This window comes from Aulonocara stuartgranti (assembly GCF_965226115.1).
Source record: "Aulonocara stuartgranti genome assembly, chromosome: 19".
Lineage (NCBI taxonomy): Eukaryota > Metazoa > Chordata > Actinopteri > Cichliformes > Cichlidae > Aulonocara > Aulonocara stuartgranti.
Window position 1 is genome coordinate 4,033,010 of NC_138955.1, and position 17,561 is coordinate 4,050,570.

The following is a 17,561-nucleotide window of genomic DNA, read 5'->3' on the forward strand; positions in this document are numbered from 1 at the left end:
ACACTCTGTGTTACAATTTGATCATTTTCTTTTTCAAAAAGCTTAGAGTGTCTAAAAATGTCTAAAAAAAATTGTGGAATTATTTTCACTCACTTACAGAACTTGCATGACCAAGCATGAAACAAGTAAATTTACTAAAGTAAATTTTACACAACAGTGTACTTGAGCATAATCCATAATGGGCTTTTTGTGAAAGTAGTTTGCAAAAAGCAAGCAGTGTCACTTTATGTGCCCTTATTTTTTGTTTTAAATCTTTTAGCGTTTCACTGCAACAAGAACACTATGAATTAAAGGGTTTTTCCACCCTGTCTTGCACTCGGTGTGGGAGAAGTTTCAGACATGACTGCATGATCACAAGACTTTTCTGGATGTTTGTCATAATCTCTCACTCGCATATCACACAACTTCATAATGTTATGAAAAAAGTTTAAATTACATATACTTTAGTACATACTGTCACCTGTAAAAGTATGTCTCCTTGAATCTGCAGGTGTACTGAGATCAACAGGTTTTTGAGGCCTACAAACTGTGTGGCAGGGCAGCATCCCCAAACAAGATATGATCATTATGATGGAGATGTTCTGGACCTCAGGGAAATTATAAAACAAAATGTACTCAGGTGAGGATCAGTACTATGTAATCAGTATCACATCCTATATATCATTCTGTTAATTTAAAAAAAATGACTACATTTGGTATGTGATGTAAACATGGCATTGTTATAGACAAGGCTCACCAGTAGTGCTGGTGAACGGAGCTTTAGCTCTGGAAGATGTTGCTCCCACTGGCTTTGCTTTTTGGCAACAAGGTTCATCGCTAAGGTCTAATCATGCTGGGACAGTGCACAGGATGACAGTGTGCAAAAAAACATGCACTCATCCAAAGTGATGGACATGTATGAATCAGTAGTAGTTGTTGCTACATGTTGTTGACATGTATTTATAGACAATGGAGAAATATCCTTAGAGATGTTTGGCCTATGTGAAAACCAGCTGATAAAAATGAAGCCTTTCTTTTAACATTGCGCAGTGAGGACCACTGGTGTGCATCACACAGCAGCTGAATAGATAAAAATGTGAGACCATGTATCAGTGCACAAAGATTTTTTATTATTTTGACATTTGTGTAGGAAATGCAAGCAAAAACTTTAAAAGAAACTTGAGTAGAGTTTTGTAAGCATAAAAACATTAAGAATATACACATCATCTGATATACAGCAGGCCTGTTTTGTTCACTAACATTCACATCCATCCTGTACACTAAAAGCTAGTGTTTTTATTTTGACCATACATGTTTTCTTAACATGAGACACAGCAGGTAACAATAAACAGGTGCATAGCTCACCTTGGCACACAGACAGAAAATTAAAAAATATATATTCAAATATTAAATACAGAATGTTGGAGTTGTCTGCTGCTGGGAATTGTATATAGATGAGAGTCGTCGGGCGTCCTGCACCACCCATCCGATCTGGAGCATAGCGAATGACGTCACAAAGGTACTCTGTGGCAGGTCACCAAGCTGACACACTGCTAACAACTTTACAGCACCTTTGCTAATATAGCTTTATAACAGAAAGAACATTATGACATGAAAATGGTATGTTTGTGCAGATTTCGCGTTTTCTAAGAAATACATACTCTTTTCCTTCTGTCCAAGATAGCTTTAAATGTTATTTATACTTGGGAACCAAATTATGATATTTTAGACATTTCTATTGAGAAATTTTCCCCACATTTTAAATATACTATAATATACATTTTAATAGACTATAAATATCAAGCAATCTTGACTGTTTTTCCAAATTCAGCATTCAAACAATGACTAAATAAATACATTCTTACCTGAGATCGACGTGCAGTGCAGGGACGAGGACGACTACTCGGGTGGGTGCTACGGAATAGTCCAAGTGACAGCAGCTTTAGTTTCCGGCCAACTATAAATAAATGATTTTTCAACGTGATTGTTGTCACCTGGTCGACTGTAATAGATCAACAATCAACGATAAACGAAACAACTATCGTTGTTCCAAATGAAACCAGACAATATTTTAACTGCTACCATTACTAAAGTTATTATTATGGGAGGCTGTGATGAAGCTTGGGGGGGGGGGGGGGGGGGAGAGAGAGAGAGAGAGAGACAAACAAACCACACTCTCCGAGCGCATTCTTTTTTTGCTCGAAGTGGGCGGGGCTTAGATCAAAGGCTTCAAAGACGTCACACTTGAAGTGGGCGGGGCTTCAAAGACGTCATACAGACAAAAACCTATAAATAGCCCTCTGCAACTCTGTTTTTTCTAACGCTCGCTTTAACAAACAGAGAGAAGACATTAACAGCAAACAAATAGATATTGAAGCAAAATGGACAACAACACAGCTAGGAGCAATCCAGACAATGTCAGGAGTCATTCCACTCCTGCAAATGATGTTAGGCCACTGCTAGAGGAATTGCTAAATAATGTTACACATGAGCAGTGGCAACAGTTGCGGTCTGATTACGCCGAAAATGCCACCATAGGAAGGCTATGTAATTTTGTAGATAATGTCATTGCCCTATGCTCACTGTCAGCAGGTGCAGAACTGAGGTTTTGCCAGGACACTGCTGTCACTAGCACAACAACAGTGGCCTTAAAGCAGACACAGACAGCTCCTGAACTTGCACAGACCTCTAACACAGTTGACCGCAACACGGAAATGCCAGCTCATATTTCACAGGAAACAACAGCCAACTTGCACAGCACAGCAGAAAATTCCGCTGATGTCACATTTATCACTAATATCCAAAATACCACGGAAACAACTGAAAACTCAGAGGATTATGCATCGCTGGCAGATCAAATTAAGGCTGTGATTCTACAGAAAGCAATGGATTTGTTAAACATCCCAGAAAATAGCACAACAACAGTGGCCTTAGAGGAGACAGAAACAGCTCCTGAACTTGCACAGACCTCTAACACAGGTGACCGCATCATGGGAAATCTAATCTGTGTGCCAGTTGTTATTTTACAGAAAGCAACAGTCAACGTGAACAGCACAGCAGAAAATTCCGCTGGTGCCACACTTATCACTAATATCCAAAATACCATGGAAACACCTGAAAACTCAGAGGATAATGCATCGCTGGCAGATCACATTAAGGCTGTGATTCTACAGAAAACAAGGGATTTGATCAACATCACAGAAAACATCACAACAACAGTGGCCTCAAAGGAGACACAGACAGCTCCTGAACAACACAAAACAACAGTCAACGTGAACAACACAGCAGAAAATGTTGCCACAAATATCATTGATACATCTGACGAGCCCAGAACTCCAATAGACAAGAAAAACCGTGACACCACGCAGGCTGTAGATAAAGCAGGAACCTCTTTGGAAAATGATGTAACCCCAAAGAAATCCTCGGCTCAACATGAAGCCAGCATGCAAAATCAATTCAAAAAACACCCTTTGGTAGCAAAGGATGAATTGTCTCAAAACAAAGAAAAATACCGATTTTTTGTGGAAACATGTATGGAAGAACTAGTTAAGCGGGTTATAAAAAAATCAGGTAAAGTCATAAGTCCAGAAAGAGTTTTAACCATCTACAAGAGGCTTAGCGAAAAAATCTGGGCTAAAATCAGGGATGAAATTGATCAAATCCCCTTAAGGAAGTTCAAAAACTTTGAGAAGGTGATTTTCAAAGCCCTGTGTAAACAGTGGCAAGAGGCAGAAGTAGTTCTGCAAAACATGGAATTAAATGAACCAACAGTCGACAATACGATTGTTAAAATTTTCATAGAAGAGGCAGCCAAACTTTCGAAGAAGCCAAGTTGCATACGTCGGTTTTTCTCATCTATAGGCCGACTGTTTTGTTTCACCAGGAGACAAAACAAGGTTGATGCATTGTAGAAAAAAATTGTGATAACCCCTTGGAACGGTCGCGGCAGATGGCTGTCCCCTCACTGAGCCTGGTTCTGCCTGAAGTTTCTCCCTCTTAAAAGGGAGTTTTTCTTCCCCACTGTCGCCAAGTGCTTGCTCAGAGGGGTTTTTCTGTTGGGGTTTTCTTTTTAATAACTTTTTAAAAAGTTAACATCAATAAAAGTTATTAAATTTTACACTGATTTCTGTTTGTTTTTTTATTGTCTGTAAGTTGAATAAATACATTTGTTATTTCTTGCTCAGTTCAAACTGTGGGTAGAAAATGCTGTGCTGTCATGTGACCTGTACACACACACACACACACACACACACAGAGCAGCTAGACGAGGTAAAAACATTCCTGACTTTGTCTGTGATTTTTGGACAGCTGCAGCAAACAGCAGCGCTGTGTCTGATCAGACCACCTCAGTCGAGTTCAACACAAGTCCAGATCTGGAGTCGAGTATGAAGACCGAGTGCCAGCAAAGTCAGGAGGCTGGAACACACGTTTACAGGCTTTTCATTTCAGATGTGTTACGCCCCAGTCTAGGGGTACAGGAACGTAGCATAAGGGTTAAAAAGGAAGTGACGGTTTGGGAAGAAAAAACAATTTATTAAGTGAACGGTGGTTTATTTGTCTCCACTGAAAACTTAACTCCCTGGTGAACACAGGCCAAAATAACAAACAAAAACAAGCTAAGTCAGGAGAGGAGGTGCTATCTAAAACCCTATGTGTGGGAGAAACATTTCGTCACTCATCCAAGTGACTTCTTGAAGAAATAATTCAACTCAAGGCCGGAGCTAGTTCACAGTAAGATCTTTCCTTCCATCTCTTTCAACATCTTGCAAAGTGTTGCAAACAGAAACACTTGTGTGCAACTCCATATCACAGTAGTGAGCAGAGCAGTGCTAGGCAGCTGATGTATATTTAATTGTAAATGTGTTAATAATTTCATTTTTAAATGCTTTCCTGTGGTTCTTTTCACTTTGGCTTGAAATAAAATGTCTCCCTCTGCTGTAACCACAGCTTACTGCAATTTTTGCATGCATGTATATTTCACACTTTGAAAGAGGCAAAGCATGAAATGGTCACAGTGGGCTGGCTTGTCTATAACACGCTTTACCGTGGTTGATGTGTGAGATAACACTCAAGTCATGGTAAGCTGCACTTACAGCTATTGTAAGTGGAACAATGAGTTATTGAGTATTGATATGTATCTATACATTATTAGAATTTTTTCTAATAGAAAAAGGTTTTCTATACATGGATATTTCTGCTGTTTATTTATGGGCTTAAATCCTTCCAAAATGTGGGCCTTTTTATTCTATGACATAACCAAAAAACTAAATAAACTAACTCCTTCAGCTGATGCAGAGGTAGTGGATCCTGACAGTCGTCTGCACCACCTACTGGACATGTAGCCGAACAGTTTCTTTAACATCTGCCACTTCATACGGTAATACCCTGTGTTGGTCAAGTTACTTGAAAATAGTAATTATTTACTAATTACTGATTACTTCTCCAAGAAATTAATCCCATTACTTTACTGATTGCTTATTTTTGTAAGTAATTTGTTACTTTCTTACTTAGTTACTTTTAAAAAATATGATACACAACCTGAATACGTTATGAAGCATTAGACCTTTCAGCCCAATTCTATTTTTTCTGCATATTTCATGATATAAAATTGAATCAACTGAAAAAAAAAATTCAAAACTAGTTTCATTAGTTTTAACCTTTTAATTTTATGCACGTTGCAACAAGCAAAAAATAAAATTATATGCAGCATTCGCTGACTGGAAGAAATTTGTTGATTCTGTAGATTCTGTAGATTGCTTAGATTGCTTAGCTAGTATTCAGTAAATCAAACTTGTATCAATCAGGAACATGACTGGAGCACCTGGGTATCAAAGCTCAAAGCAAGAGTGAATAGCAGAATGTGCTGTTTGGTATTGTATTAGAAAATCTGGCAAGTTTTTAATGGGCGTAACCCACATACTCAACTCTACTGGATCGCGGATCACGGGGGCAGCAGCCCAAGCAAAGAAGCCCAGACCTCCCTCTCCCCACCCACCTCCTTCAGCTTGTTTGGGGGAACACCAAGGCACGGGGGCCTCCTCTCAGTGGGACATGCCCGGATCACCTCACCCCAGGAGGTGTTCTTCTCAGATGCCCGAACCACCTCAAGTGGCTTCTTTCCACATGGAAAGAAGCCACTTGGCCTCCCCTCTAAGGGAGAGGCCATCCACGCTTCTGAGGAAGCTCATATTAGCCATTTGTATCTGCAGTCTTGTTCTTTCAGTCACTACCCACAGCTCGTGACCACAGGTGAGGGTAGGGACGTAGATTGACCAGTAAATTGAGAGCACCAATCTGTCTGTCGATCTCCTGCTCCCTTCTCCCATCACTCGTGAACAAGACCCTGAGATACTTAAACTCTTCCACTTGGAGGAGGAACTCATCCCTGACCTGGAGTGGGCACTCCACCCTTCTCCTCTGATCTCTTAGCGTAAACTAAGATTTACAAACGTGTACAGGTATTTGTGTGTAACAAAAGCAGTCTGACCACACTCTGTGTTACAATTTGATAATTTTCTTTTTCAAAAAGCTTAGAGTGTCTAAAAATGTCTAAAAAAAATTGTGGAATTATTTTCACTCACTTACAGAACTTGCATGACCAAGCATGAAACAAGTAAATTTACTAAAGTAAATTTTACACAACAGTGTACTTGAGCATAATCCATAATGGGCTTTTTGTGAAAGTAGTTTGCAAAAAGCAAGCAGTGTCACTTTATGTGCCCTTATTTTTTGTTTTAAATCTTTTAGCGTTTCACTGCAACAAGAACACTATGAATTAAAGGGTTTTTCCACCCTGTCTTGCACTCGGTGTGGGAGAAGTTTCAGACATGACTGCATGATCACAAGACTTTTCTGGATGTTTGTCATAATCTCTCACTCGCATATCACACAACTTCATAATGTTATGAAAAAAGTTTAAATTACATATACTTTAGTACATACTGTCACCTGTAAAAGTATGTCTCCTTGAATCTGCAGGTGTACTGAGATCAACAGGTTTTTGAGGCCTACAAACTGTGTGGCAGGGCAGCATCCCCAAACAAGATATGATCATTATGATGGAGATGTTCTGGACCTCAGGGAAATTATAAAACAAAATGTACTCAGGTGAGGATCAGTACTATGTAATCAGTATCACATCCTATATATCATTCTGTTAATTTTTAAAAAATGACTACATTTGGTATGTGATGTAAACATGGCATTGTTATAGACAAGGCTCACCAGTAGTGCTGGTGAACGGAGCTTTAGCTCTGGAAGATGTTGCTCCCACTGGCTTTGCTTTTTGGCAACAAGGTTCATCGCTAAGGTCTAATCATGCTGGAACAGTGCACAGGATGACAGTGTGCAAAAAAACATGCACTCATCCAAAGTGATGGACATGTATGAATCAGTAGTAGTTGTTGCTACATGTTGTTGACATGTATTTATAGACAATGGAGAAATATCCTTAGAGATGTTTGGCCTATGTGAAAACCAGCTGATAAAAATGAAGCCTTTCTTTTAGCATTGCGCAGTGAGGACCACTGGTGTGCATCACACAGCAGCTGAATAGATAAAAATGTGAGACCATGTATCAGTGCACAAAGATTTTTTATTATTTTGACATTTGTGTAGGAAATGCAAGCAAAAACTTTAAAAGAAACTTGAGTAGAGTTTTGTAAGCATAAAAACATTAAGAATATACACATCATCTGATATACAGCAGGCCTGTTTTGTTCACTAACATTCACATCCATCCTGTACACTAAAAGCTAGTGTTTTTATTTTGACCATACATGTTTTCTTAACATGAGACACAGCAGGTAACAATAAACAGGTGCATAGCTCACCTTGGCACACAGACAGAAAATTAAAAAATATATATTCAAATATTAAATACAGAATGTTGGAGTTGTCTGCTGCTGGGAATTGTATATAGATGAGAGTCGTCGGGCGTCCTGCACCACCCATCCGATCTGGAGCATAGCGAATGACGTCACAAAGGTACTCTGTGGCAGGTCACCAAGCTGACACACTGCTAACAACTTTACAGCACCTTTGCTAATATAGCTTTATAACAGAAAGAACATTATGACATGAAAATGGTATGTTTGTGCAGATTTCGCGTTTTCTAAGAAATACATACTCTTTTCCTTCTGTCCAAGATAGCTTTAAATGTTATTTATACTTGGGAACCAAATTATGATATTTTAGACATTTCTATTGAGAAATTTTCCCCACATTTTAAATATACTATAATATACATTTTAATAGACTATAAATATCAAGCAATCTTGACTGTTTTTCCAAATTCAGCATTCAAACAATGACTAAATAAATACATTCTTACCTGAGATCGACGTGCAGTGCAGGGACGAGGACGACTACTCGGGTGGGTGCTACGGAATAGTCCAAGTGACAGCAGCTTTAGTTTCCGGCCAACTATAAATAAATGATTTTTCAACGTGATTGTTGTCACCTGGTCGACTGTAATAGATCAACAATCAACGATAAACGAAACAACTATCGTTGTTCCAAATGAAACCAGACAATATTTTAACTGCTACCATTACTAAAGTTATTATTATGGGAGGCTGTGATGAAGCTTGGGGGGGGGGGGGGGAGAGAGAGAGAGAGAGAGAGAGAGAGAGAGACAAACAAACCACACTCTCCGAGCGCATTCTTTTTTTGCTCGAAGTGGGCGGGGCTTAGATCAAAGGCTTCAAAGACGTCACACTTGAAGTGGGCGGGGCTTCAAAGACGTCATACAGACAAAAACCTATAAATAGCCCTCTGCAACTCTGTTTTTTCTAACGCTCGCTTTAACAAACAGAGAGAAGACATTAACAGCAAACAAATAGATATTGAAGCAAAATGGACAACAACACAGCTAGGAGCAATCCAGACAATGTCAGGAGTCATTCCACTCCTGCAAATGATGTTAGGCCACTGCTAGAGGAATTGCTAAATAATGTTACACATGAGCAGTGGCAACAGTTGCGGTCTGATTACGCCGAAAATGCCACCATAGGAAGGCTATGTAATTTTGTAGATAATGTCATTGCCCTATGCTCACTGTCAGCAGGTGCAGAACTGAGGTTTTGCCAGGACACTGCTGTCACTAGCACAACAACAGTGGCCTTAAAGCAGACACAGACAGCTCCTGAACTTGCACAGACCTCTAACACAGTTGACCGCAACACGGAAATGCCAGCTCATATTTCACAGGAAACAACAGCCAACTTGCACAGCACAGCAGAAAATTCCGCTGATGTCACATTTATCACTAATATCCAAAATACCACGGAAACAACTGAAAACTCAGAGGATTATGCATCGCTGGCAGATCAAATTAAGGCTGTGATTCTACAGAAAGCAATGGATTTGTTAAACATCCCAGAAAATAGCACAACAACAGTGGCCTTAGAGGAGACAGAAACAGCTCCTGAACTTGCACAGACCTCTAACACAGGTGACCGCATCATGGGAAATCTAATCTGTGTGCCAGTTGTTATTTTACAGAAAGCAACAGTCAACGTGAACAGCACAGCAGAAAATTCCGCTGGTGCCACACTTATCACTAATATCCAAAATACCATGGAAACACCTGAAAACTCAGAGGATAATGCATCGCTGGCAGATCACATTAAGGCTGTGATTCTACAGAAAACAAGGGATTTGATCAACATCACAGAAAACATCACAACAACAGTGGCCTCAAAGGAGACACAGACAGCTCCTGAACAACAGAAAACAACAGTCAACGTGAACAACACAGCAGAAAATGTTGCCACAAATATCATTGATACATCTGACGAGCCCAGAACTCCAATAGACAAGAAAAACCGTGACACCACGCAGGCTGTAGATAAAGCAGGAACCTCTTTGGAAAATGATGTAACCCCAAAGAAATCCTCGGCTCAACATGAAGCCAGCATGCAAAATCAATTCAAAAAACACCCTTTGGTAGCAAAGGATGAATTGTCTCAAAACAAAGAAAAATACCGATTTTTTGTGGAAACATGTATGGAAGAACTAGTTAAGCGGGTTATAAAAAAATCAGGTAAAGTCATAAGTCCAGAAAGAGTTTTAACCATCTACAAGAGGCTTAGCGAAAAAATCTGGGCTAAAATCAGGGATGAAATTGATCAAATCCCCTTAAGGAAGTTCAAAAACTTTGAGAAGGTGATTTTCAAAGCCCTGTGTAAACAGTGGCAAGAGGCAGAAGTAGTTCTGCAAAACATGGAATTAAATGAACCAACAGTCGACAATACGATTGTTAAAATTTTCATAGAAGAGGCAGCCAAACTTTCGAAGAAGCCAAGTTGCATACGTCGGTTTTTCTCATCTATAGGCCGACTGTTTTGTTTCACCAGGAGACAAAACAAGGTTGATGCATTGTAGAAAAAAATTGTGATAACCCCTTGGAACGGTCGCGGCAGATGGCTGTCCCCTCACTGAGCCTGGTTCTGCCTGAAGTTTCTCCCTCTTAAAAGGGAGTTTTTCTTCCCCACTGTCGCCAAGTGCTTGCTCAGAGGGGTTTTTCTGTTGGGGTTTTCTTTTTAATAACTTTTTAAAAAGTTAACATCAATAAAAGTTATTAAATTTTACACTGATTTCTGTTTGTTTTTTTATTGTCTGTAAGTTGAATAAATACATTTGTTATTTCTTGCTCAGTTCAAACTGTGGGTAGAAAATGCTGTGCTGTCATGTGACCTGTACACACACACACACACACACACACAGAGCAGCTAGACGAGGTAAAAACATTCCTGACTTTGTCTGTGATTTTTGGACAGCTGCAGCAAACAGCAGCGCTGTGTCTGATCAGACCACCTCAGTCGAGTTCAACACAAGTCCAGATCTGGAGTCGAGTATGAAGACCGAGTGCCAGCAAAGTCAGGAGGCTGGAACACACGTTTACAGGCTTTTCATTTCAGATGTGTTACGCCCCAGTCTAGGGGTACAGGAACGTAGCATAAGGGTTAAAAAGGAAGTGACGGTTTGGGAAGAAAAAACAATTTATTAAGTGAACGGTGGTTTATTTGTCTCCACTGAAAACTTAACTCCCTGGTGAACACAGGCCAAAATAACAAACAAAAACAAGCTAAGTCAGGAGAGGAGGTGCTATCTAAAACCCTATGTGTGGGAGAAACATTTCGTCACTCATCCAAGTGACTTCTTGAAGAAATAATTCAACTCAAGGCCGGAGCTAGTTCACAGTAAGATCTTTCCTTCCATCTCTTTCAACATCTTGCAAAGTGTTGCAAACAGAAACACTTGTGTGCAACTCCATATCACAGTAGTGAGCAGAGCAGTGCTAGGCAGCTGATGTATATTTAATTGTAAATGTGTTAATAATTTCATTTTTAAATGCTTTCCTGTGGTTCTTTTCACTTTGGCTTGAAATAAAATGTCTCCCTCTGCTGTAACCACAGCTTACTGCAATTTTTGCATGCATGTATATTTCACACTTTGAAAGAGGCAAAGCATGAAATGGTCACAGTGGGCTGGCTTGTCTATAACACGCTTTACCGTGGTTGATGTGTGAGATAACACTCAAGTCATGGTAAGCTGCACTTACAGCTATTGTAAGTGGAACAATGAGTTATTGAGTATTGATATGTATCTATACGTTATTAGAATTTTTTCTAATAGAAAAAGGTTTTCTATACATGGATATTTCTGCTGTTTATTTATGGGCTTAAATCCTTCCAAAATGTGGGCCTTTTTATTCTATGACATAACCAAAAAACTAAATAAACTAACTCCTTCAGCTGATGCAGAGGTAATCCAAAAGACTCTGACTGTGGTGAATTAGTGGATCCTGACAGTCGTCTGCACCACCTACTGGACATGTAGCCGAACAGTTTCTTTAACATCTGCCACTTCATACGGTAATACCCTGTGTTGGTCAAGTTACTTGAAAATAGTAATTATTTACTAATTACTGATTACTTCTCCAAGAAATTAATCCCATTACTTTACTGATTGCTTATTTTTGTAAGTAATTTGTTACTTTCTTACTTAGTTACTTTTAAAAAATATGATACACAACCTGAATACGTTATGAAGCATTAGACCTTTCAGCCCAATTCTATTTTTTCTGCATATTTCATGATATAAAATTGAATCAACTGAAAAAAAAATTTCAAAACTAGTTTCATTTGTTTTAACCTTTTAATTTTATGCACGTTGCAACAAGCAAAAAATAAAATTATATGCAGCATTCGCTGACTGGAAGAAATTTGTTGATTCTGTAGATTCTGTAGATTGCTTAGATTGCTTAGCTAGTATTCAGTAAATCAAACTTGTATCAATCAGGAACATGACTGGAGCACCTGGGTATCAAAGCTCAAAGCAAGAGTGAATAGCAGAATGTGCTGTTTGGTATTGTATTAGAAAATCTGGCAAGTTTTTAATGGGCGTAACCCACATACTCAACTCTACTGGATCGCGGATCACGGGGGCAGCAGCCCAAGCAAAGAAGCCCAGACCTCCCTCTCCCCACCCACCTCCTTCAGCTTGTTTGGGGGAACACCAAGGCACGGGGGCCTCCTCTCAGTGGGACATGCCCGGATCACCTCACCCCAGGAGGTGTTCTTCTCAGATGCCCGAACCACCTCAAGTGGCTTCTTTCCATGTGGAAAGAAGCCACTTGGCCTCCCCTCTAAGGGAGAGGCCATCCACGCTTCTGAGGAAGCTCATATTAGCCATTTGTATCTGCAGTCTTGTTCTTTCAGTCACTACCCACAGCTCGTGACCACAGGTGAGGGTAGGGACGTAGATTGACCAGTAAATTGAGAGCACCAATCTGTCTGTCGATCTCCTGCTCCCTTCTCCCATCACTCGTGAACAAGACCCTGAGATACTTAAACTCTTCCACTTGGAGGAGGAACTCATCCCTGACCTGGAGTGGGCACTCCACCCTTCTCCTCTGATCTCTTAGCGTAAACTAAGATTTACAAACGTGTACAGGTATTTGTGTGTAACAAAAGCAGTCTGACCACACTCTGTGTTACAATTTGATCATTTTCTTTTTCAAAAAGCTTAGAGTGTCTAAAAATGTCTAAAAAAAATTGTGGAATTATTTTCACTCACTTACAGAACTTGCATGACCAAGCATGAAACAAGTAAATTTACTAAAGTAAATTTTACACAACAGTGTACTTGAGCATAATCCATAATGGGCTTTTTGTGAAAGTAGTTTGCAAAAAGCAAGCAGTGTCACTTTATGTGCCCTTATTTTTTGTTTTAAATCTTTTAGCGTTTCACTGCAACAAGAACACTATGAATTAAAGGGTTTTTCCACCCTGTCTTGCACTCGGTGTGGGAGAAGTTTCAGACATGACTGCATGATCACAAGACTTTTCTGGATGTTTGTCATAATCTCTCACTCGCATATCACACAACTTCATAATGTTATGAAAAAAGTTTAAATTACATATACTTTAGTACATACTGTCACCTGTAAAAGTATGTCTCCTTGAATCTGCAGGTGTACTGAGATCAACAGGTTTTTGAGGCCTACAAACTGTGTGGCAGGGCAGCATCCCCAAACAAGATATGATCATTATGATGGAGATGTTCTGGACCTCAGGGAAATTATAAAACAAAATGTACTCAGGTGAGGATCAGTACTATGTAATCAGTATCACATCCTATATATCATTCTGTTAATTTAAAAAAAATGACTACATTTGGTATGTGATGTAAACATGGCATTGTTATAGACAAGGCTCACCAGTAGTGCTGGTGAACGGAGCTTTAGCTCTGGAAGATGTTGCTCCCACTGGCTTTGCTTTTTGGCAACAAGGTTCATCGCTAAGGTCTAATCATGCTGGGACAGTGCACAGGATGACAGTGTGCAAAAAAACATGCACTCATCCAAAGTGATGGACATGTATGAATCAGTAGTAGTTGTTGCTACATGTTGTTGACATGTATTTATAGACAATGGAGAAATATCCTTAGAGATGTTTGGCCTATGTGAAAACCAGCTGATAAAAATGAAGCCTTTCTTTTAACATTGCGCAGTGAGGACCACTGGTGTGCATCACACAGCAGCTGAATAGATAAAAATGTGAGACCATGTATCAGTGCACAAAGATTTTTTATTATTTTGACATTTGTGTAGGAAATGCAAGCAAAAACTTTAAAAGAAACTTGAGTAGAGTTTTGTAAGCATAAAAACATTAAGAATATACACATCATCTGATATACAGCAGGCCTGTTTTGTTCACTAACATTCACATCCATCCTGTACACTAAAAGCTAGTGTTTTTATTTTGACCATACATGTTTTCTTAACATGAGACACAGCAGGTAACAATAAACAGGTGCATAGCTCACCTTGGCACACAGACAGAAAATTAAAAAATATATATTCAAATATTAAATACAGAATGTTGGAGTTGTCTGCTGCTGGGAATTGTATATAGATGAGAGTCGTCGGGCGTCCTGCACCACCCATCCGATCTGGAGCATAGCGAATGACGTCACAAAGGTACTCTGTGGCAGGTCACCAAGCTGACACACTGCTAACAACTTTACAGCACCTTTGCTAATATAGCTTTATAACAGAAAGAACATTATGACATGAAAATGGTATGTTTGTGCAGATTTCGCGTTTTCTAAGAAATACATACTCTTTTCCTTCTGTCCAAGATAGCTTTAAATGTTATTTATACTTGGGAACCAAATTATGATATTTTAGACATTTCTATTGAGAAATTTTCCCCACATTTTAAATATACTATAATATACATTTTAATAGACTATAAATATCAAGCAATCTTGACTGTTTTTCCAAATTCAGCATTCAAACAATGACTAAATAAATACATTCTTACCTGAGATCGACGTGCAGTGCAGGGACGAGGACGACTACTCGGGTGGGTGCTACGGAATAGTCCAAGTGACAGCAGCTTTAGTTTCCGGCCAACTATAAATAAATGATTTTTCAACGTGATTGTTGTCACCTGGTCGACTGTAATAGATCAACAATCAACGATAAACGAAACAACTATCGTTGTTCCAAATGAAACCAGACAATATTTTAACTGCTACCATTACTAAAGTTATTATTATGGGAGGCTGTGATGAAGCTTGGGGGGGGGGGGGGGGGGGGGGGGGAGAGAGAGAGAGAGAGACAAACAAACCACACTCTCCGAGCGCATTCTTTTTTTGCTCGAAGTGGGCGGGGCTTAGATCAAAGGCTTCAAAGACGTCACACTTGAAGTGGGCGGGGCTTCAAAGACGTCATACAGACAAAAACCTATAAATAGCCCTCTGCAACTCTGTTTTTTCTAACGCTCGCTTTAACAAACAGAGAGAAGACATTAACAGCAAACAAATAGATATTGAAGCAAAATGGACAACAACACAGCTAGGAGCAATCCAGACAATGTCAGGAGTCATTCCACTCCTGCAAATGATGTTAGGCCACTGCTAGAGGAATTGCTAAATAATGTTACACATGAGCAGTGGCAACAGTTGCGGTCTGATTACGCCGAAAATGCCACCATAGGAAGGCTATGTAATTTTGTAGATAATGTCATTGCCCTATGCTCACTGTCAGCAGGTGCAGAACTGAGGTTTTGCCAGGACACTGCTGTCACTAGCACAACAACAGTGGCCTTAAAGCAGACACAGACAGCTCCTGAACTTGCACAGACCTCTAACACAGTTGACCGCAACACGGAAATGCCAGCTCATATTTCACAGGAAACAACAGCCAACTTGCACAGCACAGCAGAAAATTCCGCTGATGTCACATTTATCACTAATATCCAAAATACCACGGAAACAACTGAAAACTCAGAGGATTATGCATCGCTGGCAGATCAAATTAAGGCTGTGATTCTACAGAAAGCAATGGATTTGTTAAACATCCCAGAAAATAGCACAACAACAGTGGCCTTAGAGGAGACAGAAACAGCTCCTGAACTTGCACAGACCTCTAACACAGGTGACCGCATCATGGGAAATCTAATCTGTGTGCCAGTTGTTATTTTACAGAAAGCAACAGTCAACGTGAACAGCACAGCAGAAAATTCCGCTGGTGCCACACTTATCACTAATATCCAAAATACCATGGAAACACCTGAAAACTCAGAGGATAATGCATCGCTGGCAGATCACATTAAGGCTGTGATTCTACAGAAAACAAGGGATTTGATCAACATCACAGAAAACATCACAACAACAGTGGCCTCAAAGGAGACACAGACAGCTCCTGAACAACACAAAACAACAGTCAACGTGAACAACACAGCAGAAAATGTTGCCACAAATATCATTGATACATCTGACGAGCCCAGAACTCCAATAGACAAGAAAAACCGTGACACCACGCAGGCTGTAGATAAAGCAGGAACCTCTTTGGAAAATGATGTAACCCCAAAGAAATCCTCGGCTCAACATGAAGCCAGCATGCAAAATCAATTCAAAAAACACCCTTTGGTAGCAAAGGATGAATTGTCTCAAAACAAAGAAAAATACCGATTTTTTGTGGAAACATGTATGGAAGAACTAGTTAAGCGGGTTATAAAAAAATCAGGTAAAGTCATAAGTCCAGAAAGAGTTTTAACCATCTACAAGAGGCTTAGCGAAAAAATCTGGGCTAAAATCAGGGATGAAATTGATCAAATCCCCTTAAGGAAGTTCAAAAACTTTGAGAAGGTGATTTTCAAAGCCCTGTGTAAACAGTGGCAAGAGGCAGAAGTAGTTCTGCAAAACATGGAATTAAATGAACCAACAGTCGACAATACGATTGTTAAAATTTTCATAGAAGAGGCAGCCAAACTTTCGAAGAAGCCAAGTTGCATACGTCGGTTTTTCTCATCTATAGGCCGACTGTTTTGTTTCACCAGGAGACAAAACAAGGTTGATGCATTGTAGAAAAAAATTGTGATAACCCCTTGGAACGGTCGCGGCAGATGGCTGTCCCCTCACTGAGCCTGGTTCTGCCGGAAGTTTCTCCCTCTTAAAAGGGAGTTTTTCTTCCCCACTGTCGCCAAGTGCTTGCTCAGAGGGGTTTTTCTGTTGGGGTTTTCTTTTTAATAACTTTTAAAAAAGTTAACATCAATAAAAGTTATTAAATTTTACACTGATTTCTGTTTGTTTTTTTATTGTCTGTAAGTTGAATAAATACATTTGTTATTTCTTGCTCAGTTCAAACTGTGGGTAGAAAATGCTGTGCTGTCATGTGACCTGTACACACACACACACACACACACACACACACACACACACACACACACACACACACACACAGAGCAGCTAGACGAGGTAAAAACATTCCTGACTTTGTCTGTGATTTTTGGACAGCTGCAGCAAACAGCAGCGCTGTGTCTGATCAGACCACCTCAGTCGAGTTCAACACAAGTCCAGATCTGGAGTCGAGTATGAAGACCGAGTGCCAGCAAAGTCAGGAGGCTGGAACACACGTTTACAGGCTTTTCATTTCAGATGTGTTACGCCCCAGTCTAGGGGTACAGGAACGTAGCATAAGGGTTAAAAAGGAAGTGACGGTTTGGGAAGAAAAAACAATTTATTAAGTGAACAGTGGTTTATTTGTCTCCACTGAAAACTTAACT

General features: G+C 39.7%; 3 long non-coding RNA genes across 3 annotated transcripts; all 3 read right to left on the bottom strand.

The window, feature by feature from the left end:
* Nucleotides 1–1,086: 1,086 nt before the first annotated feature.
* On the bottom strand, nt 1,087–2,105 carry LOC309695767. Its single transcript, XR_014273231.1, has 2 exons — nt 1,845–2,105; nt 1,087–1,564 (listed from the first exon to the last, which is right to left on the bottom strand). It is a non-coding gene; the product is annotated as an uncharacterized lncRNA (long non-coding RNA).
* A 5,448-nt stretch (nt 2,106–7,553) lies between these two features.
* LOC309695313 lies at nt 7,554–8,572 on the bottom strand. Its single transcript, XR_014273119.1, has 2 exons — nt 8,312–8,572; nt 7,554–8,031 (listed from the first exon to the last, which is right to left on the bottom strand). It is a non-coding gene; the product is annotated as an uncharacterized lncRNA (long non-coding RNA).
* A 5,483-nt stretch (nt 8,573–14,055) lies between these two features.
* LOC309694848 lies at nt 14,056–15,074 on the bottom strand. The gene is made up of 2 exons (XR_014272966.1): nt 14,814–15,074; nt 14,056–14,533 (listed from the first exon to the last, which is right to left on the bottom strand). It is a non-coding gene; the product is annotated as an uncharacterized lncRNA (long non-coding RNA).
* Between the last annotated feature and the right edge of the window lie 2,487 nt (nt 15,075–17,561).